Genomic DNA, 23031 nt, shown 5'->3' on the forward strand with positions numbered 1-23031 from the left:
CCACCATAATGTTTTTGTCAGACAATTTTGCTGAAGAAAGCGTTGGGGCACTTAACAAATCTCCCCCGGGCAGAAGAGCTTAAGCAGTTAGCGTCTATGAATGGGGTAGCCTAGTCCATGGCTAACGGAGTAGCCTCCAATGTACAAATGACTAACACTAGTCGCAGTTCTCACAAACCGAATGTTGGCTAGCTAACTTTAGTGGTACATAAACCACCTTGTTTAACTAGCTAACATCACAATAAAATCACCTCTTTATGATAGAAACATCTATGGAATCTTACTCTGCTGTCTGCACATGTTTCTTGTTAACACTTTTTCTTGGCAAAGCTAATATAACAGGAGCTACTATAAATCAAATTCTCTGGCCTAAGCTCCACTCTTGTCTCAGGTTACAATTGGACGTGGCTTGAATGTCACTCACCAGCTCGTGTCCCCAAGCTGCCTCCTAATGATATCCAGACTGCACTGTATGTTAAAGCAACGAGACAACGGCCGATGGACAGTGACCGACAAGAAGGTACAGCTTCTCCATTTTAAAATGAAACCACTTTTTTTAATGTGACGCTGGTAATAAGCTGTCAGCATTGTACATTCATTTTTTTCTATAGCCTTAATGGTGTGTGGGTGAATGGAGAACGAATTCCTGTGGATAAAGCTCTATTGCTTAGGCTTGGGGACACAATAAAGCTGAAAGTGACCCTTGTTGGCACCGAAGTGGAGCATGAGAACATACTGATTCGGCAGCGCCTCAAAGACATCAAACCCTACCTAGCGAAGGGACCTAGTGAAGTGGCCTGCACCGCCTCCAGAACCAAGAAGAGTAAGAGGAAATTGAATTCTGATGAAATGGAGCCTTCGACCTCATTTAAATCGAAGCCCTACGCTCTGCCACAAACAGTCACAGGGCCAGCCCTGTCCTACAGACAAGCCCCGGGAGGGACCAGGGTACGGGAGGAGGCTGGGCCCAGCATGCGGCTGCATCAGTGGCTGGACTCGCCTTCAGAGGGACCCAGCAGTCCTACTTGCAAACGTATGTCTGTTGCTGTTGGTGCTTACCCATGTCTAACCCCTTGGACAGGTTTTATGTAGTAAAAGTGAATATCTCTCAATTGTCAAAAATCTGTCCTCCCCTTTGTCTGCACCGATTACGTAAATACTTGACTATTAAAAAAATATGGTGAAAGCTTATCATTAGGCTGGCTTTCACCAGGTACATTTTAGATCATACATGGGAATAGATTTCTTAAATTAAAATCACTTGGAGCTGATTTCCTGGTGGTTTTACAGTCTTATGTCCCACAAGGATTGCCTTTTTTGCTTAAACTTGGGGGCCCAAATAAAACCTGCGGGACACAAGTTGGGAAACCCTGCTCAGTGGTACTGTGTGCCTCTCATAGTCTGTTCTTGATTATGTGATTGTGAAGAGACCTTTGGTGGCATGTCTTGTGGGGTCTGCATAGGTGTTCGAGCTCCGTGCTATTAGTTTAAACAGACATCTCAGTGCATTCAGCATGTCAACAAGTAGTGAGGAAGTCAATCTTTCCTCCACTTTAAGCCATGCGAGATTTACATGCATATTATTGTTAGCTCTCAGTGTACATTTAAGGGCCAGCCGTGCTGCCCTGTTCTGTGCCAATTGTCATTTTTTGAAGTCCCCTCTTTGTGGCACCTGACCACACGACTGAACAGTAGTCCAGATGCGACAACTAGGGCCTGTAGGACCTGCCTTGTTGATAGTGTTGTTTAAAAGGCAGAGTAGCACCTGTTGTATCAAAATGTTTTTGCCATGAGTTTACAATTCATTGTTATCCAAGCAGTTCAGTCACCTCAATTTCCAACATTTTTTTATTACAGGATTTAGTTGAGGTTTAGGTTTTAGTGAATGATTTGTCCCAAATACAACGCTTTTAATATTTGAAATATTTAAGACTAACTTATTCCCTGCCACTCATTCTGAAACTAAAGCACAATATTTATCCAACAGTTTACTAATGGGTTGGTAACAGGCTGATTTTGTAAAGGGGGCTTTAATGTTCTTTGGTAGCTGAATGACCTCTGCTTCCCCCCAGTCCTGAGTGCACACACTTTCCAGTAGGATTAGATTTAAGATGTGGCAAATAGGAGTGGCAATATCGCCCACCATTATCCTCAGTAATTTTCCATCTGAGTTGTCAGACCCCGGTGGCTTGTCATTGTTGATAGACAAATGTTTCACCTCTTCCACACTTACTTTACGGAATTCAAAATTACAATGCTTGTCTTTTGATAATTTGATCGGTTATACTTGGATGTGTCGTTTCAACGTTTGTTGACAAATCTTGCCTATTAAAAAATCATTAATTGGCATTATCATTAGGTTTTGTAATGAATGAGTCATCTGATTCAATGAATGATGGAGCTGAGTGCCTTTCTGCCCAAAATTTGGTTTGGGATCCAAAGCTTTTTAAGATAATAATTTTATATAATTTATCTTTGTTTTATAGTATAGTTTATTTTTATTTTTTCAGTTTAGTCATAAGATTTCTCAATTTTCAGTATGTTTGCCAATCGGTTGTGCAGCCAGACTTATTTGCCATTCCTTTTGCCTCATCACTCTCAACCATAATTTGTTTTTTCATTCCTCATCAATCCACAGGGATTTAACACTTTTTAGTACTTTTCTTAATGGGTGCATTCTTATTAGTAACTGGAATAAGCAATTTCATATGTGTCAAGTGCAGCCTAAGTAAAAAAAAAAATCTAACCTGTTTTTGCTTTGTCATTGTGGGGTTTTGTGTGTAGGTTGATTAACAAATATTTAATCCGTTTTAGAATAAAGCTGTAATATAACAACATGTGGAAAAAGTCAACGGGTTTGAATACTTTACGAATGCACAGTATGTTAACGTTGTCACACCCTGGCCATAGTTTGCTTTGTATGTTTCTATGTTTTGGTTGGTCAGGGTGTGAGCTGAGTGGGCATTCTATGTTACATGTCTAGTTTGTCTAGTTCTATGTTTGGCCTGATATGGTTCTCAATCAGAGGCAGGTGTTAGTCATTGTCTCTGATTGGGAACCATATTTAGGTAGCCTGTTTGGTGTTGGGTGTTGGGTTTTGTGGGTGATTGTTCCTGTCGCTGTGTTTGCACCAGATAGGACTGTTTAGGTTTTCACCATGTATTGTTTTGTTAGTTATTTCATGTCTAGTTCCTTTATTAAAGAACATGAATAACCACCACGCTGCATTTTGGTCCGCTTCTCCTTCACCACAGGAAAACCCTTACAAACGTGGGCTATTGTTAGCACTTTTCTGTGATGCTTGATTATTTAAATTTCTTTACTGGGAAGCTTAGTATAGGTAGACATGCTCATGTTATTTATGTTAGTGCATTGTGTGAGCTGCATACAGTGGACTTCCTGCTAGGGCACATCGCTTCTGGTTCATAGGCACATGGTTACTGCATACAATAGCTGTAGGGTAGGGATTAACTGAATTGAGCTGGGATTGGGTCATTGATAAGTCATTGTCTCAACGCAGCCAAAAGTTAGTAAAAGGATGATCCCATCACTATGCAGTAAAATGGTTAATAGACCTATAACAAAGAGTTTCATGTTACCCAGAAATGATTTGATTTTGAGATTACAGCCACGTTGGGTCTTTAATACTTTTAACATATGTTTGGCCAGAATTTTTCCTAATTTTAAAGATTGAAAATTGTTAGAAATGCCTAAAGTTGACTGACTGACTTACATACCGGCAGAAAATGCTGGTGCTGCGGGAGCGGATGAATGACACCCAGCAGTGGGTGGAGGCCCTGGAGTGGCAGCAGGGCGACCCTCACCAGGAGGAGCAGGTGAGGGACCTGCAGAGCCAGCTGGAGCTGATCTGGGGCCAGCTTCACAGAATGGAAAGGTCCATCAGCGAGATGGAGTAGCTCCTCTGGGTGAGACTCACTGGGGGATATCGGGATCTGACAAATCACAATTCCTGCTTTTTCACTTTAATAATGTTTACATATATTGCATTACTCGTCTCATATGTATATACCATATTCTATTCTACTTTATCTTAGTCTATGCTGCTTTGACATTGCTCGTCCATATATTTATATATTCCTAATTCCTGATTAGTGTGGGTATATGTTGTGAAATTATTAGATATTAATTGTTATATATTACTACACTGTCGGAGCTAGAAACGCAAGCACAACCGCTATGACATCTGCTAAAGATGTGTGTGACCAAAAATATATATATATCTGACATTTATTCTCCATTCATATAGACTGAACAAAAATATAAACACGATAAGTAATGTGTTGGTTACATGTTTCATGAGCTGAAATAAGATGCCCAGAAATGTTCATACGCACAAAAACGTATTTCTCTAAAATATTGTGCACAGATCTGTTTAGATCCCTGTTAGTGAGTATTTTTTTGCCAAGATAGTCCATCCACCTGACAGGTGTGGCATATCTGGAAGCTGATTAATCATGGTCATTACAAAGGTGCACCTTTGCTGGGGACAATAAAAGACCACTAAAATGTACTGTTTTGTCACACAACATAATGCCACAGATGTCTCATGTTTTGAAGGCACATGCATTTGACATGCTAACTGCAGGAATGTCCACCAGAGCTGTTTCCAGATAATGTAATGTTAATTTCTCTATCATAAGCCGCCTCCCATGTCATTTGACAATTTGGCAGTACATCCAACTTGCCTAACAAACGCAGACCACGTGTAACCACGCCAGCCCAGAACCTCCACATCCAGCTTCTTCACCTGCGGGATCGTCTGAGACCAGCCACCCGGACAGCTGATAAAACTGAGGTTTTGCACAACCAAATAATTTCTGCACAAACTGTCAGAAACCGTCCCAGGGAAGCTAATCTGCGTGCTCATCGTTCTCACCTTGGTCTTGACCTGACTGCAGTTCGGTGTCCTAACCAACTTCACTGGGAAAATACTCACCTTCGATGGCCACTGGCATGCTGGAGAAGTGTGCTCTTCACGGATTAATCCCGGTTTGAACTGTACCTGTCGTATGGCGTCATGTGGGCGGGTGATGTGGTGAAGGGAGTGCCCCATGGTGACGGTAGGGTTATGGTGTGGGCAGCTACAGACAATGAATACAATTACATTTATTTATGGCAATTTGCATGCACAGAGATACCGACGAAATTGTGAGGCCCATTGTCTTGCCATTCATCTGCCACCATTACTTCATGTTTCAGCATGATCATGCACTGCCCTATGTCGCAACGATCTGTGTACAGTTCCTGGACGCTGAAAATGTCCCAGTTCTTCCATGGCCTGCATACTCACCAGACATGTCACCCATTGAGCATGTTAGGATGCTCTAGAACGACGTGTACGGCGGCATGTTAACTTCGCAAAGCCATTGAAGAGGAGTGGGACAACATTCCACAAGCCACAATAAACTGCCTGATTTAACACTGTGAAGGAGATGTCACACCAGGTAATGACTGGTTTTCTGATCCACACCCCTTTTTAAAAACTTTTTTAAAGGTATATTACATGGCCAAAAGGATGTGGACACCCCTTCAATATTGTGCATCCTGCTTTTTCAGCCATACCCGTTGCTGACAGGTGTATAAAATTGAGCACACGGCCATGCAATCTCCACAGACAAACATCAGAAAAGCTCAGTGACTTTCAACGTGGCACCATCATAGGATGCCACCTTTCCAACAAGTCAGTTATTCAAGTTACTTCACCATCTGGCAGTCCTTCGGACGAATCTGGGTTTGGCAGATACCAGGACAACTCTACCTGCCCCGATGCATAGTGCCAACTGTCAAGTTTGGTGGAGGAGGAATAATGGTCTGGGGCTGTTTATCATGGTTCGGGCTAATCCCCTTAGTTCCAGTTAAGGGAAATACAATAACATTCTATGCTTCCAACTTTGTGGCAACAGTTTGGGGAAGGCCCTTTCCTGTAAGTCCCCACAGCAATGTTCCAACATCTAGTGGAAAGCCTTCCCAGAAGAGTGGCGGCTGTTAAAGCAGCAAAGTGGGGACTAACTCCATATTAATGCCCATGATTTTGGAATGAGGTGTTCATAACGGCATATGCTTGTTTTAAAGGTGCAAAAAAACACAGCATGAAGAGGATGGTTCGAAAAAACAGCTGGAGGAGGCTTTGCAAGAGGTAAGCAACAGAAAACATTCAGTTTTTGTATTAAAGGTGACCTGATGTAACCATAATAGTGTAACCAATGTGTTTGCAATCCATATAGCAAAGAAAAGTAATAGAGGAAATTGCACTCTCGAGACGAGGACATCGTTGAGGCCAAAGACAAAGAGCTAGAGGTGACAACAGTAAGCTAACCCCACCTCACTCAATTTAATTTCCTAACCCAGTTGAATTACTGACTTCACTTGACATACCTGGATGACAATAAATCGGTGAGGTTTCAAGCCAATGTTTTGTCTTGCAGGAAAAGAAGTAGGTCGAGAGCTCAAAAGGAGGAGGTGGTAACGCAAATGACGGAGGTGCTGGAGAACGAACAATGCATCATTTGTTCTGAGCTCTTCATTAGTGTAAATACCAGTCTTACATCATTCCCATTTGATAGCAATAAGTGTCTCGTACTGTTCAGTTTACTTCTCTGTCTGGAATTATAGCTTTTGACTGGAAGATGCTTTACTGTAATCTCAGTCTCAATCTGTAATCCCAATTTTATCACAATGAAAGATTACCTTAAAGGCCCATTGCAGATGTTTTTATCTGAATATCAAAACATTTCTGGGTAACAATTTAGTACCTTACTGTAATAGTTTACCATTCAAATGGTAAAAAATTAATATGTATAAATAGCAAAAAATATATATTTAATAAATTTGCTAGGGCTGTCAGAGTGGTTTGAATGGGGAGGGGAAAACTAGTTGTTATTGGCAGAGAGGTTTGGTGCTCTCTTTATTAGTCTAATTAAATTTATACCACCTGGTGATGTGACCAGGCAAGCCAAAACTCAAAGCATGCCAAACCTGTTGATCAGAAAATAACACCGATCAAATATTTTTGTGCTTTTACAGTGTTAGTTTCATCTGTTGTACAAGGATACAAAACACAGGTAAAACAGAATTGATTGCTCTGCGCATTTAATCAGAGTTGTTTGGTTTCGATCCTCGATCTCCCCTACAGGCAGACGCTTAACTGCACCCACAGCATCTGACTGCACTGCATCAGAGAGTGGCGTAAGCGGAAGGACGAGTGCCCTATCTGCTGGCAGGCCATCCTGTCGCAGAGCCGTTCGCATGTGCTGGTCAACTGCATCGACCGCATGGTGGAGCAGTTCATCCCCGACATGAAGCAGCGTCGCCTGGTGCTCATCACCGAGACGAAAGGTGAGAGGTATGTTCACCCTGCTCCTAGGTTCGCTGAGGTTGTTGAAATTCATTGATGGCGATGTGGATGGATAGATTGATGTTTAAGTGAATTGCAAGGACCATATCCACTTGTTGTAAAAAATAGAGCTTTGGTCCCTGCAATTCCCTATGCACTCATTTTGATTTCTCTTTTCACTCAGAAACATCCAACCATCTGCCACATCTCCACCCATGAATTCTAGGGTCGTGTTCAGTAGGGAGCAAACGTTTTTAAATGGGGAGCTACCTGTCCAATAACAGATTCTCATTTTCCATTGCAATACATTTTGCTATGGTGTGTCCTACCGAACACGACCCAGGTCACTGTGGGTCTATGAAGGCTCATGATGCCTTCCACTGTCTCTTTCCACACAGCCCAACCGGGGGAGCTGATGGTGATCCATGAAGACAGTAGCAATAGTAGCAGCACAAAGTGACCTCTCCATGGATAGCTTCAGCTCCATAATCTCTCTGGAAGAGTGCGACCATTGGGGCTCTAGCGACAATTCCCGATGAGTACAATGACGAGGTTTAGCCCATTTGACATTGTTACACGTTACTTTTTTATTCATTTGAAATGAAATGTTCAGGCTAAGACAGTCGTAGAGAATGCAGAGAAGGGAAGAAAGTCCGTCCTTGCCAGGAAACCAACGCACTCGATATTGTACGACAAATACCATTTGTGTTCATATATATTTTTTGTAAAAATGTATTTTTTTCCCAATGAAACAGAATATAAAATGTTACTTCATTGATTTGAATAGTCACAAAATGAATCTGCCAAGAAATGGAAACTTGGTGGCGCCAGGCCAGTTAAACATTTTTGTGAGCTTAACCGTGGTCATTGTTCATTTACCTTTTTTTATATGATGGTGAGGGTCTTATTGATAAACAAATGACAAAACTATAGAATATTGATACAATATAATCTGCTCTTATAACCAGATAGGATGACTTTGGTTAAGAACATTGGACTAGTAACCGAAATGTCGCTAGTTTGAAAATACCAATCTGACTAGGTGAAAAATAGTTCTGTGCCCTTGAGCAAGCCCAACTTAACCCTAATTGCTCCTGTAAGTCGCTCTGAATAAGTGTATGATAAATGCCGAAATGATTACATTTATTTTTTAGAAGTGTGTCCCATAGAATGCCTAAGTCTGACTTGGAAAGGCAAAGTTTATCTATGTAAGCCATGCCTTGAATACACAGAGCATGGCATGCATACATCCTGACAGTACCTCCGAGTTTGCCTAAATTCCACTGATCTCAAATTGCACTTTCCATCTACTCTTTGGCAATTTTACACATCACCACATTGCCTAGCAACTAATGCAACTGCTCTTTGTGCCATGAAGGCAAAATGGAAAACTGTGATTGCACCACTATCCCAACAATAATGCAGGAAACATTACTGGTACTCTTCATAGACAAACAGATTCTGTTTGTAAATAAAGATGGCCTGTATTCAATTTTCCAAGAGCAAAGCTCTTATCTGTATGAAACTGGTGGCACTCAGTGAGCTATATGGGCCAATATCCTACTGAGCTGTATGGGGCAGCAGTTCTGGAGGTTTGATGGCATCCCATTTTAAACTTTTTTTTTTCAACCATAGATTTTGTGTCCCCGGCCAATTCTACTTTAACTACCAAAGTGAATGATGAAGTTCAATGATTTGTTAGTTCAACATATTGTGGAAAGACCACTAGAGGGCAGGCTGGGCTCATGGATAGTAGCCCAACAAAGCATGGGAGACAAGGTAACCAGAGTCAATTAAGCACAGCTGATGGTACTAATGAGATACTCTCCTTCCCCTATAAAAGAGAGAATGGAACCAGCAGAGAGTGGGGAAACTATCTCTGGAAGATGGCCACCGAGAGAGAGAAGCTGTGCTGAAAGAACCACGAAGACGGTGACAAACCCGTGATTTATGTTTGTTGTAGTTTAAAGATTATCCTATTGTGTTCTTGTTTCATCTGGAGAAGAAGATGTGTGTTTTTTCCATGGAAGATTTTTCATTGATTATGTTAATGTTTTTGTTGACAAAATACCCTCAATAGAGAACCGTGTTCAATCAGAAAAACCTACTCCTGACTCGTTTATTCCACCTTCCCGCTTTAGAGTGACGCCTAATTACTTGGTACGCTCAAATTGGTGGAGGATGCAGGCATTAGGTGGACGAGTGACACAAGGATAAGTGAGTAAATTAATATTCTTCCAGAAGACCCGGAGGAACCATTCAAGAACGATGGATAACGTCCAACTACAACAATTGATCACGGCACAGCAGACAACCATAGAACTCCTGCAACAACAGCTGAGTCGACGAGAAGAACCTAGAGTTAGGCCAAGAGCGGCTGCTCACGCCATCTTACCTCGTCTCTCCAAAGAGGATGATATTGAGACCTTCCTCATGACCTTCGAAAGGACGGCCACCTTGGAAGAGTGGCCGCCCACAGAATGGGCTAGCGCATTAGCTCCTCTTTTGACCGGGGTGGCTCAGGAAGCCTATTTTGACCTGGATTCCCGCGAAGCTGCGGACTATGGGCGACTAAAAACCGAGATCCTGTCCCGGTACCAGCTGACTGCCAGAGATAGGGCTGTAAAGTTCCATCAATGGACCTATACAGCTGATCAACCTGTCCGTGCCCAGATCTTCGCCTTAATACGACTGACGAAACAGTGGCTAGAACCTGGAAAAGGAGTAGGACATGTGATAGAGACTCTCGTAGTGGACAAGATATTGAGAGAATTACCCAGTGACTTAAAAAGGGTTGTGGGGCAAGCCAACCCGTTGTCAGCCGACGACATAGCCCAGGTGGTGGAAACATATCGGTCTACAGGGGAGCTGTTAAAAAGTGACAAGGAGGAACGGAAGGATTCTTCCAATCCCGTACCACGACTCACCCCGACGCGCCCGCCACCGAAACGTCCAAGCCCCAACCGGAGGTGGGAGAAGTCAGCCACCACACAGCCGGGTCGGTGTTATAAGTGTCAGTCTCCCAACCATTATGCCCCACAATGTCCTAGCAAGGATGAGCCCATGGTCACGGAGTCGTCACTGCCTACCCCCACACATCCCGTTTTGAGGGGGCAGGATCAACACTGTTGGTTAGCAGAGATATCCCCAGCCTCAGAGATTCCGGTGCGAGTTGAAGGACAAGATGTGGTAGCTATTCTCGACTCGGGAAGTATGGTTACGTTAGTAGAGGAGCGGATGGTGACCTCCGCAACACTGCTACCAGACAAAGTAGCCGTATCCTGTATCCATGGAGACACCCACTATTACCCCACTGTGAATCTGCCTATTCTCACTCCAAAAGGAAGGTGTACAGTCAGGGCAGGGAAAGTGCCCCAGCTGAAGGTGCCATTATTGATCGGGAGAGACTGTCCCCTATATAAGGAGCTTCGGCAGATGACGTTATGCACGGGAAGAAGGGGGACAGGAAAGAAGAGAATCTCCAAGCCCGAGGTAGTAGTACTACAAGGAGACGTAGCCGCGTCCTCGTCCTCTACTGCAGAGGAAGAAATAGCGACCCAACGTTTACGACAGATATTCCAGGAAACCACCGATGAAGACACCTGTGAAGGGTTATACACAACGCAGGAAGGAAGGAGCAACCAGGCACTAAGGGATATATTTGAAGCTCCATCCGAGGAGGGAACCTGGAAGGGATTCTCCTCGGTCTCCCCTGATGGGGATGTGGAACAACCTCCACATCCCTCTACTGAGGTTGACCTGCCCCAGGAATTAAAGGGACAGTTTGGCACCTCGCAGCATAGAGACCCAGACCTAAGGGAGGCTATGAGGAAGGTGAAGGTGATCGACGGGAGGAACGTCGATGGATCAGGTGAGCCCCCTCTTCCTTACTATGCAATCAGGCGGGGTCTCTTATACTGGGTCGTACGACGAAGGGGGGAAAACCAGGAATTACTAATGGTGCCTAGACCATACAGGGATACAGTTCTACAGTTAGCCCATTCCCACGTCCTAGGAGGACACCTGGCACGAGACAAGACTATTGACAGAATCATGCAGAGATTCTATTGGCCCCGTGTCACCCGAGATGTGGCCAGGTATTGTAAGACGTGTGATCAATGTCAACTTACAGCCCCACGGCCACACCTACGTAACCCTTTGATTCCTCTCCCCATCATAGAGACTCCCTTTGAACGCATAGCTATGGACCTCGTAGGACCCCTCCCAAAATCCGCCAGAGGACACGAGTACATCCTAGTGGTTATAGATTATGCTACCAAGTTCCCGGAGGCCATACCCCTGCGTAACATGTCGTCAAAGGGAATTGCCAAGGAGTTATTCCTGATGTTCTCTCGTGTGGGCCTTCCCAAGACGATCTTAACCGATCAAGGAACCCCGTTCATGTCCCGGTTGATGAAGGACTTGTGTCGGTTATATCAGGTTCAACAGATACGTACAAGCATATTCCACCCTCAAACAGATGGGTTGTGTGAACGCTTGAACAAAACAATTAAAAGCATGTTGAGAAGAGTGGTGTCCCGAGACGGGAAAAACTGGGACATGCTTCTCCCACACTTAATGTTTGCCCTGCGAGAAGTACCTCAGGCATCCACTGGATTCTCTCCGTTTGAATTGCTCTATGGCAGACCCTGTCGAGGAATCCTCGACTTAGCCAAGGAGACCTGGGAGACCCAACCATGCCCCTTTCGATCCACAATAGAACACGTTACCCTGATGAGAGACCGCCTGTCAGCAGTGTGGCCCATAGTCAAGGAGCATATGGAGAAGGCCCAAAGGACCCAAGGCCGGGCCTATGATAAATCTGCGACCCCGTGAGTTCACCGTGGGAGAGAAAGTGATGGTGCTTGTGCCCACGGCCGAACATCGCTTGCTGGCGCAGTGGAGGGGGCCCTACGAGGTAATGAAAAGGGTCTCACCGGTCAATTACCTCATCAAGCAACCTGACAGGAGGAAGAAGGTCCAACTCTATCACATAAACCTGCTGAAGACGTACCATGGACGAGAGGAGGAGGTGGCTTTGATGGCCCTGGAGGGCAAAGAAAAAAAAAAGAGGCTCTACCACAGGTGCGCCGTGGCCAAACTCTCCTACCGGAGCAGTCAAGACAGCTAGACAAGCTGATTATGAACTTTGGTCGAATATTCTCTCCATTCCCAGGACAAACAGATGTCCTGTTCCACCATATCCACACTGAACCCGGCAAGAAAGTGCATATCCGCCCTTACAGGATTCCTGAGGCTCGCCGAGTCATCGCTAAGAAAGAGGTGAGGGAGATGTTGAGGATGGGCGTGATCGAGCCCTCGACGAGCGAGTGGTCCAGTCCCATAGTCCTGGTCCCCAAAGCCGATGGTAGTATGAGACTCTGCAACGACTTTAGGGGCGTGAATGCCATCTCTACATTCGATGCGTACCCCATGCCCCGCGTGGATGAACTCTTGGAGCGCTTAGGAAAGGCCAAGTTCATCACTACCCTGGATTTGACGAAGGGATATTGGCAAGTGCCGGTGGCTCCGGAGGATCGCCCAAAGACTGCCTTCGCCACCCCAGAGGGGCTTTTCCAGTATTTGAGGATGCCCTTCGGACTGCACGGAGCCGCTGCAACCTTCCAACGCCTCATGGATGCCATTCTACGGCCCCATCAAGAGTATGCAGCGGCGTACATAGACGATGTGGTCATCCACAACGAGGACTGGGATAGTCACCTCCTGCGCTTACGGGCGGTGCTCGTGAGTTTGGAAGCCACAGGGTTGACAGCCAATCCAAGTAAATGCTGCCTGGGCCTGTCCGAAGCGGAATACCTGGGGTATACCGTGGGGAATGGGAAAATACGCCCGCAGGCAGAGAAGACCAGGGCAATTCGTGACTGGCCTCGACCCCGGACCAAGCGAGACGTTCGGGCCTTCTTAGGGATAACAGGATATTATCGCCGTTTTATCCCGGGATATGCAACCATTGCCAACCCCCTCACAAACCTCATCAGGAAAAACCTGCCAAACCAGGTAGAGTGGAAAGACGAGGCGGAAGAGGCTTTTCAATTGTTAAAAGATGGCCTGTGTTCTGATCCCGTTCTACAGGCTCCGGACTTCTCACAAGAGTTCATTGTGCAGGTCGACGCCTCGGATACAGGGCTCGGGCCGTACTAGCTCAGGGTGAAGGTGAAGCAGAGAAGCCGATTCTCTTCATTAGTAGGAAACTCAGCGATCGGGAACAGAGGTATGCGACCGTAGAGAAAGAGGCCTTAGCCATCAAGTGGACCCTCGATTATCTCCGGTACTACCTACTGGGTCGGAGGTTTGCATTAGTTACTGACCATGCGCCCCTCACGTGGATGGCTGGTAAGAGAAACAATAACAACAGAATAGCCAGATAGTTTTTGTCTTTACAACCGTTCTCTTTCCATGTCATCCACAGGGCCGGATCGAGGAACGAGAATGCAGACGCGCTGTCCCGACGCGACCAAGACGGTGCGTCTGGCGCCCGACCCTCCGGTTCGGTCCTGGGGGGGAAGGTATGTGGAAGGACCACTAGAGGGCAGGCTGGGCTCATGGATAGTAGCCCAACAAAGCATGGGAGACAAGGTAACCAGAGTCAATTAAGCACAGCTGATGGTACTAATGAGATACTCTCCTTCCCCTATAAAAGAGAGAATGGAACCAGCAGAGAGTGGGGAAACTATCTCTGGAAGATGGCCACCGAGAGAGAGAAGCTGTGCTGAAAGAACCACGAAGACGGTGACAAACCCGTGATTTATGTTTGTTGTAGTTTAAAGATTATCCTATTGTGTTCTTGTTTCATCTGGAGAAGAAGATGTGTGTTTTTTCCTTGGAAGATTTTTCATTGATTATGTTAATGTTTTTGTTGACAAAATACCCTCAATAGAGAACCGTGTTCAATCAGAAAAACCTACTCCTGACTCGTTTATTCCACCTTCCCGCTTTAGAGTGACGCCTAATTACTTGGTACGCTCACAATATGCAGATTTTCCCCACAGTGTTTCATGAAACCTGTTTGGTTCTTCAGACACAATGGGGCGAAAGTCCAAGCAAACAACATAACCATGCCGTGTAGACTCATGGATGACACTGGAATTTCCCACAGATTATTCTACTACCAGTTCCAGGCAAGACCAGATGCAGCCTGATATCCCGAGTGCATTTCAGAGCCTGCTTCCAGAGCTCTGCTCCTCTCCTGCTCTGTCAAGCCAGCCATTGTCAAGCCAGTCCATTTGAAGCTGAGTACAATGGAAGCGTGTCTGTCATGCTACGTTACATGAGGACGACAGGGACGGACAGCTCCGGGGCCCAAGTCAGAGCTTCCTCCCGCCTTCCTCCTCCAAGAGCCTCTGCCATGATGTGTCGTGAAAAGAGCGATGTAAGCAACAGTTACCCCATCCCGCCATCTCTTGTGCACTCTCTCTCTCTGTTCCGCCTGTCTTTTTCTGTCTTCCCCCTTCTTCCCTCATTGCATTGAAGCGTTTGGGTCGTGTCCTATTAAGCTACTGAGTAGGGTTACCCATCACATTACATAATTAAACAAAGATCCTCCTAATACACCATATAATGGACCTTAGGCCTACAGTGTCATGATAACGTTAAGCACTGCCCCTGCCTAACCCCTTCACCCACTATATATACTGAACAAAAATATAAATGCAAAAATCCACAATTTCTATGATTTTACTGAGTGTACAGTACAGTCGTGGCCAAAAGTTTGACAATGACACAAATATTAATTTTCACAAAGTCTGCTGCCTCAGTTTGTATGATGGCAATTTGCATATACTCAGAATGTTATGAAGAGTGATCAGATGAATTGCAATTAATTGCAAAGTCCCTCTTTGCCATGCAAATGAACTGAATCCCCCCAAAAAACATTTCCACTGCATTTCAGCCCTGCCACAAAAGGACCAGCTGACATCCTGTCAGTGATTCTCTCGTTAACACAGGTGTGAGTGTTGACGAGGACAAGGCTGGAGATCACTCTGTCATGCTGATTGAGTTTGAATAACGGACTGGAAGTTTCAAAAGGAGGGTGGTGCTTGGAATCATTGTTCTTCCTCTTTCAACCATGGTTACCTTGAAGGAAACGCATGCCGTCATCATTGCTTCGCACAAAAAGGGCTTCACAGGCAAAGATATTGCTGCCAGTAAGATTGCACCTAAATCCACCATTTATCAGATCATTAAGAACTTCAAGGAGCGGTTCAATTGTTGTGAAGAAGGCTTCAGGCCAGCCAAGAAAGTCCAGCAAGTGCCAGCACCGTCTCCTAAAGTTGATTCAGCTGCGGGATCAGGGCACCACCAGTACAGAGCTTGGTCAGGAATGGCTGCAGGCAGGTGTGAGTACATCTGCACGCACAGTGAGGCGAAGACTTTAGGAGGATGGCCTGGAGTCAAGAAGGGCAGCAAAGAAGTCACTTCTCTCCATGAAAAACACCAGGGACAGACTGATATTCTGCAAAAGGTACTGGGATTGGACTGCTGAGGACTGGGGTAAAGTCATTTTCTCGGATGGATACCCTTTCTGATTGTTTGGGGCATCCGGAAAAAAGCCTGTCCGAAGAAGACAAGGTGAGCGCTACCATCAGTCCTGTGTCGTGCCAAAAGTAAAGCATCCTGAGACCATTCATGTGTGGGGTTGCTTCTCAGTCAAGGGAGGGGGCTCAATCACAATTTTTCCCAAGAACACAGCTATGAATAAAGAATGGTACCAACACATCCTCCGAGAGCAACTTCTCCCAACCATCCATGATGAACAGTTTGGTGACGAACAATGCCTTTTCCAGCATGATGGAGCACCTTTCCATAAGGCAAAAGTCTATATATATATATATATATATATATGCCATTTATATATGCCAAAGTGACAACTAAGTGGCTCAGGGAACAAAACATTGACATTTTGGGTCCATGGCCAGGAAACCCCCCAGAGCTTAATCCCATTGAGAACGTGTGGTCAATCCTCAAGAGGCGGGTGGACAAACAAAAACCCACATATTCTGACAAACTCCAAGCATTGATTATGCAAGAATGGATGTGGCCCAGAAGTTAATTGACAGGGCGGATTGCAGAGGTCTTGAAAAAGAAGTGTCAACACTGCAAATATTGACTCTTTGCATCAACTTGTCAATAAAAGCCTTGGACACTTATGAAATGCTTGTCATTATACTTCAGTATTCCATAGTAACATCTGACAAAAATATCTAAAGAAAATTTAGATTTGTGTCATTCTCAAAACTTTTGGCCACGGCTGGTTTCAAATGACCCTGCTGGTGAAGAAGCCAGATGTTGAGGTCCTGGGCTGGCGTAGTTACTGGGCTGGTCATGAGGCAGGTTGGACATCCTGCCAAATTCTCTAAAATGACTTATGGTAGAAAAATAAACATTAAATTCTCTGCCATTTGCTCTGGTGGACATTCCTGCAGGCAGCATGCCAATTGCACACTCCCTCAACTTGAGACATCTTTGGCATTGTGTTGTGACAAAACATTTTAGTGGCCTTTGTCCCCAGAACAAGGTGCACCTTTGTAATGATCATGCGGTTTAATCAGCTTCTTGAAATGCCACACCTTTCAGGTGGATGTGGATTCGCAGTGGTAATTACACATAGTAGCCCACTGGCATGGAAGAAGAAAAAAACAGCATGCTGGCAGATCCCCCCCCCCCCGCGAGCCCCAGATGTTCCTCCAGACAACTGCTCCGTCCACGGACACCACACAAAAATAACAAACAAAATAACCATGCCCAACGTATTCCAAAGTGGAATGAGTCGCAAACCCTAACGGGAAAAGACATCTGTAGCTACAGGTAGCAAGTAGCACTACCCTACCCAAATCTCCCACCGAGGTACACAGCCGACCGTATTCACCACCTCAGACCGATGTCCCAACAGCCTCCTCCCGGACACCCTAGACCCACTCGAATTCCCATACTTCCCCAACAGATCCACAGATCACGCAATCTCAATCACACTCCACACTGCCCTTTCTCACCCACAACTGCGTGGCCGAACACGACTCCAACACCAAGTTTGCTGTCGACACAACAGTGGTAGGCCTGATCACCGACAACGATGAGACGGCCTATAGGGAGGGTGTCAGAGAACTGGCAGTGTGGTGCCAGGACAACAACCTCTCCCTCAATGTGAGCAAGACAAAGGAGCTGATTGTGGACGACAGGAATAGGCAGGCCGAACAGGCCCCCATTAACATCGACGGGGCTGTAGTGGAAAAGATTGAGAGCTTAAAGTTCCCAGTGTCCACGTCACAAACAAACTATCATTGTCCAAACAACATACCAAGACAGTCGTGAAGAGGACACGACAACACCTTTTCCCCCTCAGGAGACTGAAAGGATTTGGCATGGGCCCCCAGATCCTCAAAAGGTTCTACAGCTGCAACATTGAGAGCATCCTGACCGGTTGCATCACCGCCTGGTATGGCAACTGCTCGGCATCTGACCGTAAGGCGCTACAGAGTGCAGTGCGAACGGCCCAGTACATCACTGGGACCAAGCTTCCTGCCATCCAGGACCAATATACTAGGCATTGTCAGAGGAAAGCCCATAAAATTGTCAGACTCGTCACCCAGGTGACTGTTTTCTCTGCTACGGCACGGCAAATAGGCTCCTCAACAGCTTCTACCCCCAAGCCATTACACTGCTGAACAATTCATAAATATCGCTACTTATTACAATTTACAATACATTTAGATTTACATTTAAGTCATTTAGCAGACGCTCTTATCCAGAGCGACTTACAAATACTTATTTACTCAAGACATTTCAGCTTTTAATTTTAAATTAATTTGTCAAAAATTCGAAAAACATAATTCCACTTTGGTATTATGGGATATTGTATGTAGGCCAGTGTCAAATCTAAATTTACTCTATTTGCTATTCAGGTTGTAAGTCAAGTGGTGTGAATACTTGCTGAAGGCACTGCATGTAGCCTTGATCCCAGCTGTTCTAGGTTTCTTCAGAGTAGATTACGGTGTGATGTCAGGCAGTGTGAGACATAGGGGTAAATCCTAAATTCCACTTGAGTCTAATTTCCACTTGGTCCCGCATTGATGTCAATAGGAGACTGTGAAAATTTTACTTGAGTGGAAGTTATGATTCGTCGCTATATCAAGTGTCTGTGCTGTATTAAAAAATCAAATGTCATTTGTCACATGCTTCATAAACAACAGGTGTAGACAAACAGTTCCTGCTTACTTACGGGTCATTTTCCAACAATGGAGTGTTAAATATAAAAAGTATGGAAATAGTGACACGAGTAACAGAAGTGTGTGTGTGTGTGTGTGTGTGTGTGTGTGTGTGTGTGTGTGTGTGTGTGTGTGTGTGTGTGTGTGTGTGTGTGTGTGTGTGTGTGTGTGTGTGTGTGTGTGTGTGTGTGTGTGTGTGTGTGTGTGTGTGTGTGTGTGTGTGTGTGTGTGTGTGTCAGTGTCAGTGTAAGTATGTGTACACTACATACATCGAACATCTCATTACAAAATCATGGGCATTAATGTGGAGTTGGTCCCTCCTTTGCTGCTATAACAGCTCCACTCTGCTGGGAAGGCTTTTCAAGAGATGTTGGAACAATCCTGACAGGACATGCATCCATTCAGCCACAGGAGCATTAGTGAGGTCGGGCACTGATGTTGGCCGATTTATGCCTGGCTCGAAGTTGGCGTTCAAAATCAACCCAAAGGTGTTCGATGGTTTAGAGGTCAGGGCTCTGCAGGCCAGTCAAGTTATCCCACACAAATCTCGACAAGCCATTTCTGTATGGACCTCGCTTTGTGCACAGGTGCCTAGTGGTTAGAGCGTTGGACTAGTAACCGGAAGGTTGCAAGTTCAAACCCCCGAGCTGACAAGGTACAAATCTGTCGTTCTGCCCCTGAACAGGCAGTTTAACCCACTGTTCCTAGGCCGTCATTGAAAATAAGAATTTGTTCTTAACTGACTTGCCTGGTTAAATAAAGGTAAAAGAAATTGACATGCTGAAACAGAAAAGGGCATTCCCCAAACTTTTACTACAAGTTGGACGTACAGAATCATCTAGAATGTCATTGTATGCTGTAGCTTTAAGATTTCCTTTCATTGGAACGAAGAGGCCTACCCCAAACCATGAACAACAGCCCCAGACCAATATTCCTCCTCCACCAAACTTTACAGTTGGCTATATGCATTCGGGAATGTAGGGTTTTCCTGGCATCCGCCAAACAAAGATTAGTTTGTCGGACTGCCAGATGGTGAATCGTGATTTCTCTCCAGAGAACGCCTTTCCACTGCTCCAGAGTCTAATGGCAGCAAGCTTTACACCACTCCTACTGAGGCTTGTCATTACACATTGTGATCTTAGGCTTGTGTGCGCTGCTCAGCCATGGAACGCAATTTCATGAAGCTCCCGACGAGCAGTTCTTATGCTTCCTGGGGCAGTGTGGAACTCTGTAGTGAGTGTTGCAACCGAGGACAGATGATTTTTACACGCTACTCACTTCAGCACTTGGCGGTCCCGTTCTCTGAGCTTACTTGGTCTGGGCACTTGACCCTGGTTTCTCCTGTGGGTCGCTTTGGATGGGAGTGTCTGCTAGATGACTGTAAGCAATGTAAATGTTGAGCGGCTTGTCTGCAGGTAGATTCTATGTTATATTGTTAATTAAAAACTAGCCTAAACCTTCTCTAAACCTGAACATTATCAAATAGAAACATACAATCTATGCATGTTCACCAAAGTGCCACTTTGTCATATATTGCAGATAGTATGTATCCTATTTGTTTCATTGCTTCAGTTGTTAAATGTAGCCATGTCTGTAATGTGAACAGAAACCAGAATTTAAGATCAAGATCGCTTTATTGGTCATATGTACACAAGGTCCAACCGAAATTTGACTTCCGCTTTAAACCAAACCTCTCCGAAAGACACACATACATATACAGATTTTGGAGAGGTGCAGGGGGCTGCCACACTGGGTGCTCAGGAAGCTGTTGTTGTGGGTGGTTAAGTGCATTGCTCAAGGGCACAACGGCAGGCAATGGATTTGTTACTATCGGTTGCAGCTCACTTCCCGTCAGATTCTTCCCGTTGGACCCGGGATTTGAACTGGCAACCCTACAGTCTTTATTAGAATGTGATCAATGGGCATGGTCAGAGATGAACACAGACAGGAGTTTGTCTGGGGTGATTCCAGGGGTTGAGGGAAAAGGATCTGTAGATTACTTCATAATCCTAATAATCTACCACTGAGCTATCGGGCACCTTCACTGTATGCACTCACTGTTTACACGCGCTGTTAAGTAAATGCACAATGTGGATGTGTTATAAATTAGCATAACAATGAACACAATTGGATAGTTGGATGTATTGTTAAACACAGGCTTCATATTCTTCTACCACTTGGGCTTCAAAGTGTATACAGTTTATACGAAGTATGTAAAAAGACATTATGTTTCAACAATTTCATTAACTTTGAGTTAGCCTTTTCCCCCTTTTGATACACAGATTTGGCTTGTGGTCATTGCAACTGTATTTTGCAACATGAAGGCAACATTGTGTTCGTGTCAATATACATACAGATTTGCAGTTGTATGTATTGTTTTGCAGTCACACACCCAACCTCTGATCCACGTTACCTAGGTAAATAGCCCATCCAATCTACCTCATCCCCATACTGTATTTATTTATTTATCTTGCTCCTTTGCACCCCAGTATCTCAACTTGCACATTCATCTTCTGCACATCCTACCGTTCCAGTGTTTAATTGCTATATTGTAATGAATTTGCCACCATAGCCTATTTATTGCCTTACCTCTCTTATATTACCTCATTTGAACATGCTGTATATAGATTTTTCTACTGTATTATTGATTGTATGTTTGTTTATTCCATGTGTAATTCTGTGTTGTTGTATGTGTCAAACTGCTTTGCTTTATCTTGGCCAGGTCGCAGTTGCAAATGAGAACTTGTTCTTAACTAGCCTACCTGGTTAAATAAAGGTGAAAAAAATTAATTACCAGATTTCACAAAATATGTCTAATTTTGTAGGTAAAGCTAATTAGCTGGAACTGGAATTGCTAGGGGGCTGTCCCACGTGGGAGAAAATGTAGGGTAAATAGCGCTGCACAGCTTCCAGCAAAGAGTCGCTTTCAAAATAGGGATTTTTTTGGCTAAGAGGTAAACCAGTAATTCTGCCTGTAGATTATGCATGTTTGAACTACACATTGACACATTCAGCCCGAAGCGGAAGTTTAAAAAAAGACTTACTAGTTACCAAAGTTCTGGAACATGTCTTTAAGTGATCGATCCAGTCAATCCAATCACATAACCACACCAGCAGATAATGCTTGTCATTTCTGAGGTAAGAAAGTAAGAAGTGAGAATCTACCCTTGATGTATAGATCTAATAACGATTTATGAATTGCAAGCGTGACTCCCTGGGCATAGATTACTGAGTTCTGCCGGCACACCCCCCTGAATTGACCAGTTCTTTTCCTATTAAACTAGCAGGAGGCTCTGTGCCAAGGATGACTTGCTGGCTATCAGCTTAGCTCTTATCCTGGGCCTTATTGACTCCAGATTCTTAGGTAAGCTTTATTTTTATCACAGCAACAAAACCCTTTGACTGCTACCTTCAAAACCATAATATTCCATTGATGTTTCAGGGGACTGGGGGCAGTGGGTTCGTTGGATTCTTCAGTTTATAAACTGAGCACCCTTTCTGTGTAGTTTATAAGTGATTGGTTCTGTACACGTTTATTGAACTTATTTACAAATATTATTTACATGTCTTGAAAAAGGTCATGCAAATGTGGTTTATGCCTGGGCTTGCCTTGAAAAAAAATTATAGTGGAAATTAGACATTCGTACATAGAAAATTATATCAGTTGTGATTATGCTTATTCTCAGATCTTCAAAAATCCTCATGGTTTATTATTAGAGCTGACATTATCCATGTTTGAACACAGGCCATAATCTATTTTAGATCTCTGTGATGGCTGATAGGCATCAGCAGCAGAATCAGCATGTGGTCCAGCTTGTTAGATTTTTCTGACAATAGACAAAGCACATCTTGAATAATTGGTTGCCCGCCTCACTTTGATGTCCTGTCTCATCAGAAGCCACTGAAAACTAGAAAATACAGTATACAGTATATTGCTATCAGCAGTGAATGTTGAGTTGATCTGTTACTAAGTTTATTTCTGGTTGGTTGGTTTGTTGGTTGTATGAATGTGTAGGAAAGATATAGTACCAGTCAAAAGTTTAGACACACCTACTCATTCAAGGGTTTTTCTTTATTTGTACTATTTTCTACGTTGTAGAGTAATAGTGAAGACATCAAAACTATGAAATAACACATATGGAATCACGTAGTAACCAAAAAAGTGTTAAACAAATCAAAATATATTTTATATTTGAGATTCTTCAAAGTAGCCACCCTTTGCCTTAATGACAGCTTTGCACACTCTTGGCATTCTCTCAACCAACTTCATGAGGAATGCTTTTCCAACAATCTTGAAGGAGTTCCCACATATGCTGAGCACTTGTTGGCTGCTTTTCCTTCACTCTGCGGTCTAACTCATCCCAAACCATCTCAATTCTTGGTCAAATAACCCTTACACAGCCTGGAGGTGTGTTTTGGGTCATTGTCCTGTTGAAAAACAAATTATAGTCCCAC

The 23031-nt window shown here is 44.3% G+C and overlaps 1 pseudogene; it reads left to right on the top strand.

The window, feature by feature from the left end:
- Nucleotides 1–117: 117 nt before the first annotated feature.
- On the top strand, nt 118–7814 carry LOC123995519 (annotated as a pseudogene).
- Nucleotides 7815–23031: the final 15217 nt, after the last annotated feature.

Source organism: Oncorhynchus gorbuscha, linkage group LG14 (assembly GCF_021184085.1).
Source record: "Oncorhynchus gorbuscha isolate QuinsamMale2020 ecotype Even-year linkage group LG14, OgorEven_v1.0, whole genome shotgun sequence".
NCBI lineage: Eukaryota > Metazoa > Chordata > Actinopteri > Salmoniformes > Salmonidae > Oncorhynchus > Oncorhynchus gorbuscha.